This window comes from Drosophila melanogaster, chromosome 3L, assembly GCF_000001215.4.
Source record: "Drosophila melanogaster chromosome 3L".
NCBI lineage: Eukaryota > Metazoa > Arthropoda > Insecta > Diptera > Drosophilidae > Drosophila > Drosophila melanogaster.
The window spans coordinates 14,828,938-14,845,458 of record NT_037436.4 but is presented as its reverse complement, the minus strand read 5'-3'; the positions used below and the strand labels follow the sequence as shown (position 1 = coordinate 14,845,458).

General features: G+C 37.8%; 1 protein-coding gene across 2 annotated transcripts in view, besides 1 other annotated feature; it reads right to left on the bottom strand.

The window, feature by feature from the left end:
* The window catches only part of CG17839 (uncharacterized protein), a 77,089-nt gene that overhangs the window by 36,766 nt on the left and 23,802 nt on the right, over positions 1-16,521 (bottom strand). For both annotated transcript variants that reach the window (NM_206363.4, NM_001043141.3), the window contains exon 3: positions 6,152-6,241. The gene's annotated coding sequence lies outside the window, so the exon portion shown is untranslated. The remainder of the gene's footprint in view (positions 1-6,151; positions 6,242-16,521) is intronic.
* Positions 12,609-16,521: part of a mobile genetic element that runs on past the window's edge.

Genomic DNA, 16,521 nt, shown 5'->3' with positions numbered 1-16,521 from the left:
GTAGAACAACAAATAACCGCCTGATTGCAGACTATTAACAGCATTAAAGATGAACCATTTAAATAATTCCCGCCTGAGTTCAAATGTTTCGGCAGACGACCCTCTTGCAAACCCAGATGTTCACTCAGTTCACCGATAATTCGGTTTATACATATATATTCCAAATATATGTATATATTTGAACAAGCCGAGACTTTCGGTGAAGTAAAGCAAATAAATTACTAATACGCACTGTTGTCTTTGCCTGCAATTGGACAGATACACATGTTGCTACTAGCATTTGTAATTCAAGTGTAAAATAACAACGTTTTCACCTTGCCCACAATGTTGCCAAATGTTTCACTTTGTCTGGGATACAAAGATTCAATTAGTTTGTCATTGAATACATTTTGATATGTCAGTCAGAGTTTGATTTAGCACAGATTGTAGACATTTCCTAATTGAATTATATTTATCGTGAATTCTATGATTTTGTTGAGGGATTTTGTAATTAGGTTTTCTACTGGAATTTGATGGAAAATTTCTTAGAATGTTAATTGCGATTTATTATTTAGGCACTCGCTTAATTTCTTATTTTGATAATCAATAAATGATTTTTTACTTCATGTTATTTTGTAATACCTAAGAACTTAAACCGCCTCGCTTCAAAAGTACCTTAATTATTTCTCCCATAATCATAGAAATTTGCATTAGAATTATGGAAGTTTGTCTCAAACATAAATTCTTAGTTAGTCAGCTGTTGCAGTTTATCTTTTGTTCAAGTTTCTGCGATTCGCACAGTTTTTTTTTCACTTAATTTGCATATTTTGTGCGCAAGCGTACCGCGACAAATAGATGAAACAGCTGTTTCAGCTTTTGAGAATTCAAATTGTTGGATTGTTGAATTGATGTTGAGTTCGCCGAGTGGATTGGTGGGTGACTGGCTTTGGGTCGCCTTGGCCTTGTAACTGTTTTCAAAGTACTTTGTCTCGGTTAATTGTCCCGCGGTATTTACCAGCCATTTACTGTGAGCATTTTTAAGTACCTCCATTACCTACCTATGGTTTTGTTCTCCACTGAAGGTGTGAATGAAGAAGTCCAACAAATAGCGTTTAAAAACCAATAAAGATGTTCACGACGTACAATTGTCGATATTGATTTAGCCTGCCTTAAGCAAGGTGGTTTTAGACACACTTGCAGTGGGTAGTCTAATTATTCCATGAACCCATAAAGTTAATATATTTATTACAACGCATAGGTAATATATCCGCATATATTTTGTTTCAGTTAGGAGTTTAATACGGTTGATGCTCGGCTACACTTTGTTTTATCTTTTGCAATAATTAAAAAATTCTATTATTTAATTCAGTTAGTATTGTTTAGTAAAATTGCATTCATTCAAATCAATCTTTTCATTAGACTACTGTGAATATGAGTACGCGATTGAAGGTTTTGAATAGTTATATTTCTAGGAAGCCTATTCCCTAGGGTATTACTATATTCGGTACGCTAAGATTAATATTTCATTTTCTAATTTTTTTTTACAACTTTTGCACTAGAATTCATAAATATTCAAATGGCCGACCGAGCCAGTTTGTTTGAAAACTAGTTTCGCACAAGTGTGTGGATTTGGATTTGGTTTGGTTTCGCGCAGTAAAGGGTGAGTGAGAACCTACAGTATGTGCACTTGAAAGAAATGCCTTACGGAAAAGAACCGGTTTGCCTGCCTGCCTCAACCACAAATCTATATATTAGCCAAGTTGGCTATGAAAAATGGACAAACGACTGACTGCCTGACTGGCTAACTGGCTGGCTGGATTGAGGCAGCTTGTTGGCGTTACAAGTGGATGGATTTGGATTCAATTCAACCGGAGACGAATAAACCAAGTGTTTTCTGTCAATTATAAATCATTAAGCTCGCCCAGTTATACAGCAGATCATCGCTGATTGTATGCAACCATGAATGATTCAAATCATGAAGGAAAATCAATGGAAACCGAGAACCGGTACCCAGCATCATCTCCATAGCGCTTTTCGCTTCACAGGCAGATATCCATCATGAGAGAGACCCATAATTGCTGATTCGGACAGGTCCGATCTGACCCTACAAGGTCATCATTAATGTTGTACTGAAGACAGACATTAAATGCCCATCGAAAATTGCCAGCTATTTCTGTTAATATCGTTCTATAGAATCAAATCCGCCAACTAATGACATCCAAAGAGGAAACAACAAGGCTGGCTTGCGGCTAGCTAATTTATTTAATTAACAAATGTTTCACTTTGTTCTTTCTTTTGCTTTGATTTCTGAGGTTAGATTCACATGGAAGTTCAGGCACAACCTATATGACCACAATGTCTAAAATATTAGTACATTGCACCGATTTCTTTTATTATGTTTTAACCTATTATTTTAGTCCGCACAGAATATAGTTTGCATGTTGTCCAAAAAACTATATGGATAATTACCATTTCAAAGCGATACCCAGCTTAAACGATAAAAAACTCTGTCAGAGATGGAATACAAAACTCTGTCAAAATAAAAGTGGGATCATTCAAAACAAAAGTTTACCCTGGTTTGGTTAAAATCCCTAAATTGCATAAGGGGGATAGATTCCAATGCTATCCAATCCACAATCCAAAATCCCCTTTCCACAGCCGCAAGAAACTTTCAATTGCCAACTCTGGAAAAAGTTAAAAAGCGGCACGCGGAAATTTTCTATTTTCTTTTTGTTTTCAGTTTAGTATTTTTGCTATATAGCGAGCCATCAACAACAACTGACTGCTAAACTGCAAAGCGCCAACAGCCACCCACTGACCTCGGAACCTCTCCATCGGTCGCCTCCCAATGGCAGCCATTAAATGAAACTTAATTAGCCCTAAATAAGCAACAGAGCCAATGAGTAAAATGTGGCTGAAATGGGTTGGGTTTTTCGGTGGGTGGCTCTGGTGTTTTCAGGGCTTTGCATTTTAATGCACAAACTGAAAAATCATTGATTACTTTGCTGGGCGTTCTTTTTTTGGGTTGCAAGTTGAGCGCTGCACTTGGCGAACTGAAAGAAAAACGTTTTGTGCATTTTACGCGATAAGTTGATTAAATTGCATAAAAGTGGGCCGAACGAATCGAAGGCTGTGTGGCATATAAGAAGGCTGCACTGTAAAAAAATGTGATATCAAGCGGTTCGAAATCGTGATTTTGAAGTTGATTCAATCGTACGACTCTAATTTTTATGGTAGCTTTTTACTGGCAAAGATACAAATTTTTAAAATATTTTAAAAACGCCCATATTAATTTTACAATATTACAGACGCATAATTATTCTTAGTGAAAGCATTCGGTCTATAAAGTGGGTATCATAAAACGCATTAGCTGGCGGTTGAGTGGGTGGTCGGAACTCTACCCCGATTGAGATTGAGTGCCGCTAATTTGAATCCGTAATTTCCTTGGGAGGCGTCATGCGCCACGCCCCCTCAACCCTGCGCCCCGCCCCGCCCTGCAGCCCCTTTCACAATATTTACCCAGTGGGTGCGACCGTTAACCGGCTTAGAACATGGCTGCTGCTGCAATTTTGTTGCAACTTGCAGCGGACGTAGCATTCCCAGTTTGCGGGAATTATGTGCTCCTTGCAGCCCGGCCTCAGCCTTTTTGCATCTACTTGTAGTTCATCGAGTGTTTGGCTGGAAATAAAAAATAGATGGGGCCAAAGCCCACCCCTCCGCTAAGGAAAAAGTTTCAACTTTTACGAGCCGTAACGGTCGAACGGGCAGGCAAGTACAGTTACACCCGGTGGAGCAACACACCCGACTGGTTAGCTGTTAACAAACTAGCTGGATAGATGGAAAGATAGTTTTATTCAGCACCCGTTCTAGATGAACACCATAACACCGTACCCACCATACCTACCATTCTACCCCCAACAACAAACTTAGCCAGTCCGCGGGGATTTGGTGGCATTGCAGGCCAAACCCCCACAAATGTAGTTCAAAGTCGTGCAACATCGTAAATCCATCGTTGAACTATAAAAAACCGTCTTACTGCAATTTGTATCTCTTTTGCCGGTTGGTTGGGTGGCAAAAAGGTTTTGGATGGGGGGTTTATAATACCCGATTCTAGTAGATTACGCGGGCATACCGCGAATGTGAAAATTTATGTTAAAAGGATTAAATAGCGTTTTGCTTTGCATTCTGCGTAACTGACACAATCTGTGAATAATTAATGGAGTCAAACCAAAAGATCCTGAGATGTCGTATAAGTAAGTTTGCCATTTTGGGATGCATCCTCTTTAGGCTCTAAAAAATAACATTTCTTGACCATGCTTTAAAATAATCAACCATAATCAATTCAATGAAAACCTACAATCAAAATGTTTTCTATTCAAATATTATATATTCATATTTTGTGCAATTCTGCATAGCACAACAGGATAGTAAGTATCTGATAGTTGAAAGACTTGACTTTTCTGCACTTTCTTGTCACTTTTGTTGTTTTTACTACTGTTTCTGAGGTTCTGGCAGCCGGTTTTGGCTTTGGCTTTGGTCTTTTGCTCGGTTGCTCAAACCGTGAGCACTTTTTAATCCGATTTTGTTGCATTTTTTACCACGCTGAGTATGTGTGTGTGTGTGTGTGGGAGTGTTGCTGGCGATTACGCTTGCCGCTTCTTCTTATTTTGTGCTACTGGTACCGCTGCTGCTGCTTCTTCTTCTGGCTTTTCCACCTACTTTTCCGAGTTTTTTTGATTATTTCAGCTGCACACGCTTCGGCCGAGAGAGTCACCCTCATCACCCTTAGACGGCCCTAACGATTTTGCATTTTTTATTTAATATATGCGGTGTTGCCCTTTTCCCCACCGCTCTCACCTCTCTGGCGTAGATGTTGCGACCCCTGCTTAGCCTTGGTTGACTATTTAAAGCCGTAAAACCCTTAACCGTGGCTTAGCTGCACGGGCCATAGGTTCAGCCGGAATGAGAGTGCACAGCGAGAAACGGTTCATCGAACTTGAAATAGTTTTCGGTGGAGGTGACTAGATAGAGACTAGACTATAGACTAGGTGGATAGACTAACAAGTAGGGGTAACTAGTAGCGTTGGATAGAGAGGTGGGTTACTTTGCGGGAAAGATTAATAACATATTTATTTAATCTAGAAAACGTGTTCTATTACAGCGAAAAAGTATCTTCTTTGGATAGATCCGTTTATCGGGCTATTAAAAGTTTATACATTCTTTAAATTTAATCGAAAAACATTTTTTTAAGTTTCAACGCTTAAATACCGCCTCAAGCCTATATCACAACAGGTTGCAAGATTAAAAGATACATAAAATTTATAGCAGTGCCTAGTAAAATCAACAATTGACATTTTTTTGCGATTGTTTTACTGTTTTATGTGCCCGACAGGATCCCTCATTTGGGCAATGCCAACAATGGACAGAATACCTGATTCGTTTGATAATCCTTTCGCCCGAAAAGTGCTTATGTACACAGGCCAGATTGCCGACGAATCGTCCAAGGATCGAGGACCATGATGAAGGAGTCCGAGGAGTCAGGATCGAGTCCTGGCCGGGTTGCAATTCCGCCGCCGGGCTCTTATTTCGCCGTTGCCTTGGCATTCGGCTTGTCTCTGTGTGTTTTGGCCTATTTGCATTATGAATTATTTATTTTGTTTATTCCTTCTTTGCCACGAAAACACAGATACAGAGAGTTAGGCAAAGGGGGGGCGAGATGGTGGGGAAAATCCGAACCCGGAAAATGTTGCAAAAGTGGAATACTTGACGTCGTCTCAGTGATAAACGTGAGCGGCCAAATAAAAACAAAAACGGCTCCAGAATGGGAAAAACCAAAAATATAGCGCACGAAATACGCGAAAAGTGTTTGCTCGGATTAAATTTATGAATATTATATTCAAGCAAAAGTTCTGCCATCCAAAAGCACCCGAACCACTGCAATAGCACAAGTTTGTCTATAAATTTTTTGCGATTCCTCCCAGTCTGTCCAGAATTTACGGTCCCCGCCCAAAATAAAAAAAAAAATATGGGAGGTAAATTGCCAGCTATTGCAGCCCGCTTAAGGGTATAATTTTGGTCAAGTTGTATATTTTGATGGCGGTCCCGTAAAATGATATATCGACTGTTCCATATCTCGATGGGGATTCGATGTTAATGAGTTTGCCGTACTTACTGGGCTCGTAAAGTATGCGACTGCTTAATCCTTTCAGCTCCAAGTTTGCCTTCAAATTCATACAAATCATTCGTTACAATCGTAGAAAGTCTGCAAATAAAGTGGATTTAAAGGGCTAATTAGCTTTTAATTAGGACAGATGACATTTATTAAAATATAAATTTAACGAGAGGTTATACTTCTTTAAATTTTAAATAAATTAAATTTTAATTAAGAACTTTAAAACCTTTTATTTGAATCGGTGACCTTGTTTAATAAGTCTGACATTATTCCGCCTGAATAATGGAATTTATTTAATTAAATTATAAGAACAATGAACTTGAAAGTTTTCATTATTTTCTTACAGTAAGCTTTGGTATTTATTCAATAAGCCACTTTCATTGCAGAATGCTATTAAAATCACCTAAAACCAGCCAAGGATATTCTATTTCAGCACGGCATAAAAACAAAGGACTCCTTGAGCTCAAACTGTTGACTGCCTTTGTTCATAAAGGAAATTAACTCTTTTCATGTACCAATTTGCATTAAAAATGTTATAAATTCGCTGGTAAGCGTTGCAAAGGCAACTAAGCACATATAAATCTACCCCAGGACCTCATCGAAACGACTTCAACTCGTCCTGTTTCTTCGGGCCAAGTAAAGTAGTAAGTGATTGTAGCTCCTTCGCAGGCAAAATAAAGGTGGCGAAGCGAAAGGTGTGTCGGCCGGGCGGAAAAAAGGGGGCGGGGAGTTGGACGGACGGGTATGAGAGCGATGAATTTGGAATGAATGCAATCTTGCTAAAATATGCAAGGAACGCTCACACACAGACACACCCACTTACACACACACACACTCAGACATTAAACATTGAAGCGACAAACGAAATGAAAAACGGCTGTGCAAATTAATTTTACGTTGTACGAACAACAACAACTATGGCAACAGTTACAGGAGCAATGAAAGTAACTGCGTTTGTGACAACACTGAGAGAAAAGTCAAAGAATACATATGCAGAAATACAAAAATATTAGTTCATAAAAAAATTCGAATCAATAGTAATTAAATTATATTTTTTCGGTAATAAATTATCTATTTCCATGCTCTGTAATGCATATCTAATAAGATCTGTTTGTTTGTTTGCTGTTGGCATGCTAACTTTTAAATTAGTTTTCTTGAATCGAACAAATTTTTTCCCTGTGCCCAGTAGAATCTCCCAGCGAGCACTATGAATAGCAAACAACAACAAGAACTATGCAGGGCACGCCCATAACTCCAACATCTACATGAGAATGGGCCTCATCTAAAGGGGCGGGGTTTTCGTGGGAGTTGGGCCAGAGCGGGATACCAAGGATAAGGATGACTTCCAAACAGCTAGACAAACATTTAAAGCATTGCCAGCAGGATGCCGCCACCCATCCGCACTTTATTTCGCTTTAATTACCAAGCTCTCAGTCTGCTGCTGGTGTAGCGAAAAAAAATAACCACCATATATAGGGTGGCGGAAAAGTAGGCTGAGGTTTTCTACCTTGTGTGGTCCCAGAATTCCCGGAAAAACACCCGACACGTACTTTAATAACAAAAGGTGTGATCATAATTAATATTATGGTCTAAAGTTGATGTGGTTTCATTTATTTACATGTAGCATTATTATCACTAAGTGTAGGATACTTTATGATACATTATAAATTATATTGTTTTGAGATTGTAAATGAATTCGCACATCAGCACTTGATGTTTGTTTAACGCAAACCTAAACGATCTTTAGGATAGATAAACACACGATGGTTCTCAATAAGATTTCTTTTGTTTATACTTTAATTTAATTCAAGTACATACAAGCAGTGAAAATAACACTTATCAAGTAGACGGAATGGGAAGATCCACAAATCTTAGGCCACCGTCACTGAAATCTAATTTATGTGGACAAAGAGACCGCCGCGAATCGAAGGGTGGATCGATAAGGAACAACATCTCCTGAGTCAGCGCAAGTCCTTGCAAAGTCCACAAATAACATTAAAGCCCTATTAGCCCGACCATAGAGAAGTGTCCCAGGAACAGGAATAAACAAGCGAGGTCTAGTGCAGCCCAGGACTTGCTTAGCGGCCAAACTATTTTACAATTAAGCATTTAAGGCCATGGTTAAAACATTGTATCGCCGAGTGTCTCGTGCCACCTGCACGGCAGCAGTTAGCAGGTAGCAGTTAGCTTTTTATTTAACCCATTACTCTGGCTGCAGGTAAATAAAGCCAGCACTAAAATGTTGCCCAACGGCAGGCGGCAAAGCCACCCGAAGCTGCCTGGCAGGAAGGTAAAAAGCGACGCCAGTCTGCGCCAATAAATAAATTCGCAACACCCCAAAAAACAAACAGTGCCAACCGGCGGGGAGCAACAGGGGAGGAGACTGTAAACTGGATACCAACTTTGACTTTAACCACACTGCACCAAGTTATCCCATCTATTTTTTCTGGCTCCTTTGGGTTGACATTTTTTTATTATTTTTTTTTTTTTTTGGCTCGCCCTTTTACGTGGCGTGTTAGCAATATGCATATGGTAAGTCCTTAAGACCAAGTTTTTCGGGTTCGGGCTCAGTGGAGGGTAAGCTTTTATTTGATTAAATGTTCTTTACCTTAAAAGAGGGCAATAATAGTTTCTCGACGGCTATCTTGGCTGGATACAAGGTTTCAATTACCAATGCAGGGTAATGGAATTGAACAGGTGAAGCGGCGATATCAATAAACATTCGATCTTTATTTTGGGTGGCAAGTTTACTTTTCAGCAAATTAAAACGTAACTATTTTATGATCCTCAAGGAACGAACAAAGAAGCAATGGATTTGAAAATCAGCTTAAAAAGCATAATTAATTAAAATATATCTCTATTTTCAGATATAGTTTTTATAAATATGTGAGCATAAATGAAAAAATAAACTTAAAGTATTTTCAAGCATTTTTATTTTAAGCTTGGGGTTTATATAAAAAGCCATAGATTTCAATGCATTTTCTTAAAAAATGTAGATCGAAAGTTTCGTGAGCTTCTTAAGCACTCCAAATTTCAATTAAAGTATGTAAGCACTGGCGCAGCTGGCAACTTTCAATTAACCCGTCGAACTCTTGGCGGCTGATCGAATTCCGAGCCACACTTTTTTTGGCTCCAGCGCTCGTTGCGCAACTTGAACTTGGCAAAAAGTCGTCCTGGTCGCCCATTTCGTATCCTTAAACTTCGCTTTTATGCAGACATACGGGTAGTTAAGTCGCACTCACACACTGCCAAGGGGTGGAAGGGGGGAGAGATTATTTCCGTACTTTTTATCTTCATGCGTTCAGGGTGCACAGGAGCACTTGGCGCTTAAAAAGTCAACGGGGCAAACTACCAAGGCAGCCTGCCAATTTGTGACTGTCTTTTGCTAACCCTCAACTCAACTCAGCCCAGCATATATGTATATATATATATATATGTATATCCTACTATATCCTCCGATTCCTCATTTTGGTGCTGCCAAAGCGCGACGGTGCAAAGCTGACAGCTGCTTAAATAATTTCCAGTCATGTGCGCCGCCCACAAAACACAACTAAACCGTACGTACGGCATGAAAAAAAGCGGAAATAAAGAAGGCCAACCACTACAAGAAACTTGGGGGGAAAGTTGCCATCTTATGCCTTTTTTCCCCAGCTTCCTCCGCTTCTTTCGCTCCCATGAACTTCCGGACGGGGCGGAGTTCTTGTCCTTTAAGTCGACTTTACGTCGTCGTCGTCTGTGTATCAATATGCGGGGTCAGTATTTAGATACCCTTACTTGGGGTAGCTGCAATACCGGAAATGGCCCCTTCTTGCGAAGGAAGTCCTGCTGATGACGAACTCTCTTTAAGTGAAGTATGAAGTCCGAATCTCTAAGGCACAAACAGTCCTTAAATCATAGCTAGGAATGGCAAATGGCTGAACCAAAAATAACACAATATTACTTCGCAATATAACATAACATTTACTATAGATTATTTAGAAATTTTTAAATATTTAAATTGTAAATTACTAAAAACTGATCAAGCAAACAGAACTACACACATTTGCTTTGATTAATTAATTAACTAATACAACATATACACTTTATAAATCGAAATAAAAGCGTATATTTCACTTCGTTCTAAAACACTTTCCCCAACATTTTTTAGTCGAGTGGAGCTGAGCATTGGTGCTGAGGAAAATCTATGTGTCTGCTACATGTTTAATTGCCGCTGCGTGAAGATGTTAATCTATTTCGAGCGGTGGCCAACAAAAAGTGCTGCCTGTCGTTGGGACTAGTATATGGTAGTACGAGTTCTGCTGACAGGGAACATTGTTTAGCTGGCTCAAAGGAACCCAATGACAAAGATCGCTCGGGGAAATGCGGGGTGGAATGGAATGGACTGGAGTAAAAGCTGAAAGCAATCAGTAGAGACTAATTCAAGTTACTTCTCTAAAAGCCCGCTTTGGTCCAGGCATAGAGCAGGCATCGCGGAAATGACGAGGAAATTGTGTAAATTGATTATAGATAGCCTGTCTGGCTACCAGATTTTCCCCACCACGCCTCCTGCTAAGTGGAAAAGTCAATCATAGCTGCGTGTATATATGCAGTCATTTCGAAGTGTTGGCAACTCTAAATACATATATATAAATATTTAAATTTAACATGCTTCTTTATCGACGTCTTTGCCACTGATATTATTTTTTTTTTTCATTCCGAAAGAATGCCCGCCGCAGCAGAAAAACAAAATTTATTACGAATGAAAATTAATTAAATTAAATGGACTGTGAAAAATTCCTGCTCAATATTATCCGGTCTCTCCCTTATTTTCTGTCAGCTTCTTTTCAACAAAGTATTAATATTAAAGTTTCCCGATGAGCGCTAGTAATAAAGGCTGCCAAAGGAAGCGGGAAAAGTCGATTGGGGATGTAATTAAAATTGTTTTTTATGATGTGGCTTGCTGTAATGCGCATCAAAATCTTCTTTAAGGATTACAATGTTCAACACTGTAATCCATTCGAGGATTTTAAGTCGTCGATTATTTTTTCGTCGAGTGATATAAACATGATTTAATCAAGCATTTATCGAGTGCGTATAGCAGAAGGGAATTATTGTAAATTCAGCCTTAAATGCTGTTTGAAATCATTTTATGGTCAAATGTAAATTTATTTTTTACATGAGGAAAATAGTGCTATTAACCAATTATTATATGTGAAACCATGATATTTTGTTTTGATACAAAAAATAATGTAATTATGCGAAAATAAAATGTAATTGAAGAAACATTTTTAAGTAGAAATGGAGAAGTACAGTCAGAAATAAAATGTCGTAATAAAAAACCATCTGCATATCTGAAATAATTTATGTAATTCTCTTTAAGCCATTTAACACACGCCATAAGCCACCGAGTTTTTCCCACTCTGCGAATTAGGGAAAGGCAACACACAACAGATCATCGTACGAGACAAGATGTACCCGAATATACATTTCAAAAGAATTCCAGCTCACGTATTTAAAAACATTCCTTAATTAACCACCCACTTACCTCATGTGGCGCATTATACTGTACATTCAAGTCCCTTCAAGCAGAGCTCTATAATCTTTTATCTGCTCAGTACACACACACACACACACACAGCGAAAGAGACGGAGATAGCCGGATAAAAGGAGACGGGGCGACACTTGGAAAACACATATATAAATGCGCCATAAATATAGATCTTATTAACCTGTTGACATCAATTTCCACACACACTGCGATTACCGCACAAGTGAGTGTGTGTGCATCTCCTCCAAAAAAGAAAAAAAAAGCCAAATACTCGAAATGCCATCGTCATGTAATTTAATGGGAGGGAATCCACCAATTTTGGGTGGCAGTTCGAGTAGCATTGAAATAGCTGTACGAGGCCTAAGGTGGGCATCATGCGGGGGGGTATGGTTTAAGGAGGGTTTTGTTGGCTAAGGACTCGTCGCAAACGAAATCAGCGCAACGACAGTCGTCCTTGTAGTCGCTGATAAGCTTTGATTTCCTGTAACAGGCAGCAATGGCGTCGACGAAGTCGTCGCCTGTGACGCACACACATACAGCTACACTAATACCCCCCACACACACACACACACACACCCACACACTCAATGAGAGCACACATTCACACACAGTTTGGGGCACATGCAAGCGGCAATATCAATACCAATACCAATATAAATCGCAATGGGCGTGGGCGGATAAAGCATGTTGAAATCCGCTTAGAGACTCTACATTTTTAATACCCAATAACCAAGAGGCTATACGAAAGGGTATGCCCAGCTTTTTCGAGTAATATCTACCACGGAAATGTGGATAACTTACGGAGCTTGAGATTGTACTCAAGGGAGCACTTGTAGACCCCGCAGAATAATTGCCAAGTTGGGAATTAACAATTAACGAACACAGTCGAACTGTAATCATATTGATTTATTCAATTAATTAATTATGCTTTGTAATAAGTAATAAGTAATAGCTCAGTGTAATAGATATTGAATAGCTCAGAGCGTCTGTTCCGTTTGAATCGTTTTATTTGAATGAATCCTATGTTGCTGTCTTTGGGTACAGCTACCCGTACATGGTGTTCTTACATATTGTACATATTGTATATATTGTATATACATATACATGTGTATGCAGAAGGCATACATATGTTATGTATGGCTTGACCACTTGAGCTGCTAAGTGCATGCTCAGCATTCTCACGCTCCGCGATCGGCTTATGTATAAGCGTTAGATCGTATTTCATTGGCTGGAGTGTTTATGTAAGTGCATGTGGTCTTTGATGTGAATTATGTTTATTTGTGTTTGCAACAAAGTGTCACAATGTATGTACGTTACTTATATATATGTAGAGTAGAGTTATAGTGAGGGTAGATACACTACACCTCCCTTTTTAGAGAAATGACGTAATATATGTAGTCATTTAATTAATTAAAACATTTTTTTTCTTATATTATTTCTTATTTATCCTTTCTATTAGAAAAAGTTTGGTCTCAGAATAATTTGTGTAAAAGAATTTTTTTTTATATTTTTTTTTTTTTTGTTGTTTATAATTACGTTATGCTTCTATTTTTAACTTTCTTAGACAAAAACTTATTAAATTTTTTTTTTCGGTTGATCAGACCCTTTTTTTTTTTTTTAGTTATTTATTTTGTATAAAACGTTTCATTAATTATATATTTTTAACCTATCCTTATGAACTTTCTGTTCTTTGTTCTTTTTATTCCTAATTACTATGTTATTGTTTTCTTCGATTCTAATTACTTCGAATGGCCCTAGATACGTTGGTTCTAGTTTGTGACCTGTTTCGTTTCTTATTAAAACGTTATCTCCTACTTTTAGTTTAAAATCGCTAACTTTGTTATCATAACTGGTTTTCTGTTTTACTTTATTTCTTTCTAATAATATGCGTGCTCTTTTATACGCGTTTTCTAGTCTAAATTTAACTTCTTTAGCGTAATCATCTATGTTATATATAGGGTCTATATTATCTATGTTACTAAATTGTTTTGCTAAATTACTAGTCTTACCAAATACTAGTTCATATGGACAGTAATTATGCGTTACGGATGGTGTAGTGTTAAAACAGTACACAAAATATTGTAACCATATGTCCCAGTCAGTTTTATCTACTGATATATATGAACGAATGTACTCATTGAAGGTTCGATGACTTCTTTCAACGGTACCTAATGTCTGGTGGTGGTGTGCTGTAGACGTTATATTGTCTATTCTCAGATATTTGCATAAGTCGGCTATAATGCTATTCTTGTATTCTGTTCCCATGTCCGTAATGAACGTCTTCATTGGACCGTACTTCAGAATGAATGATTCAAATATAGCTTTTGCGACTGTATTTGCATTTTTGTTGGGAATTGGTATGGCAACTAAATATTTTGTTAAGTCACAGATTAGAGTGACTGCATATTCATTACCATTTTCCGATTTGGGTAGTGGACCTATAGTGTCTACTATCACTCTGTCGAAAGCGCAAGTTGGTGTTTCCGTTATTGTAAGGGGTGTTTTTGTATGCGTCGTTGTTTTAGACGTAAGGCATTTTTGACATTTATTAACGTACTCTTTGATATGACGTGTCATATTTTTCCAATAATAATGTCTTTTAATTTTTGCTAGCGTTCTTGTAATGCCTGTATGACCTCCTTGAATTGGATCGTCATGGTATGTAAACAGTATCGCTTCTTGATCTTTTTGATCATATATTTGGGTCACCGGCTTGAGTAGCGCTACTCTCAATATTTTCAATAATTTATTGCCCATTTTTTTAAAAGAGTCTATTGAAATTGTTTCAAAGATCTTTTCGCTCGGTGCCACTTTGAGTTGGCTGATCTCATGTATACCGGCTTGTGTTTCAAGCCTTTGGAAGAACTGACCTAAGTCTAGAATTCCATTGGTGTACAGATCGCTAACATCAATTCTTGCTATAACTTTATTTCCATGTTTGAATAAACATTTTGATTCAGTTATTCGCAGAGTCACTACTTTTCGTATTTCGTCATTATTAATGACTTCATATACGTTGGGCTTAGAAGCGTTAACAAGAGTTTCTTCTTGTTTATTTATATTAGTATCTGCGCAGATATTTTTCTGTTTACTTTGCTGTCTTGTAGTGACTTTTAGTACATTTGCTGATATGTCTTTCAGCTCGTTTATAGTGATACGTGACAGTGCATCTGCCACAAAATTATCTTTTCCCTTTAGGTATTCTACAGTGAAGTCGTATTCTTCAAGCTCTAGTCGCATGCGAGTTAATTTTGAACTGGGATTGGTCATAGAAAATAGATATGTTAAAGGTCTGTGATCTGTTTTGATTGTGAAATGTTTGCCATAAATGTATGGTCTAAAATGGGTAATTGCCCAATGAATTGCCGCTAACTCTTGTTCCGTTGTACTCTTATTGCTTTCCCCTTTTGTAAACGAACGTGATGCATAAGATATTGGGAGCTGAATTCCGTCTCGGTTCTGGGTTAAAACCGCTCCACAAGCTTGTTTACTAGCATCCGTTATGATGCAAAATTCTTTGCGAAAATCAGGATATTGTAATAATGTGGGGTGCATAAGCTTTTCTTTAAGGTATTCGAATGCGTTTTGGCATTCGCTTGACCATTCAAAAGGAACATTCTTTTTACATAATCTAGTTATGTGCCGTGAATAGTCGGCGAAGTTCTTTATAAATCGACGATAATAGTTGCAGAATGCTACAAATCGTCTTGCGCTGTCCGCATCGTGAGGGACAGGATAATTTTTGATGACGTCATATTTTTTGTCATCTGGCAAAACTCCTTTGTCTGTGCATTTGTGACCTAGGAATGTCACTTCATGCATGAAAAATGAACATTTTTCCGGATGCAACTTTAGGTTATATTTCCTACATATATTAAAAACATCAGTTAAGTTTTTAATCATGTGTTTTTCGGAACATCCTATCACCATTAAGTCATCCATATAAAGGAATGCCTGAGAAGGTTCTAAACCAGAGAATGATATAGTCATCATTCTCTGAAATGAATTTGGTGCTATTTTGAGACCAAATGGTAATCGCGTGAAGCGATATGAGCCATTGCTTGTTGAAAAAGATGTTATATTTCTTGAGTTTTCTTCAAGTTCTATTTGATGGAAACCTGACATCAAGTCAAGGCATGAAAAGTATTTAGCTCGACCTAGTTGATCTAAAATGTCATCAATTCTAGGGAGTGGGAATTTATCAGAAAGTAGTTTCTTATTAATTTGACGATAGTCAATTACTAATCGCCATTTCTTTTGTTCTGAATTCGGTAATGATTTTTTCGGAACTAGCAAGAGTGGGCTGTTATATTCAGATACAGATGGTTCTACGATTTTGTCGTTAATTAATTTCCCTACTTGTTTTTGAATTTCTTCGATATGGCTATGCGGGCTTCTGTAGTTCTTAATATAAATGGGTTCATCATCTTTAAGTCTTAATGTTTGTTTATAAAAATTATTTGTTGATATTGGTTCGGTTTCCAGTCCGAACACATCACTATACTTTGTGCATAATTCAGTTAATTGACTTTTAAATTGTTCTGGAAAATTTTTCTTCAGTAATGATAGTACTTTTTCGCTTCTATCTTCTAGATTGGTATTATGAATGTCATAATCTTTAAGATTTTCATATTTGATTTTGTTTACTTTGACCATTTGGTCGAAATTAGTGGTATTTAGAAGTCGAATATATACATTTTTTGATGCTGCTATTGTATTCGCAACATAAATTCCATTATGTATTTCCTGATTAGGAACGAATATTTGATCATTTACGCTATTGATGTCTATTTTCCGAATAACTTGTGATCTGGCTGGCAGAAGAACTGTATTGTTGCCAGCG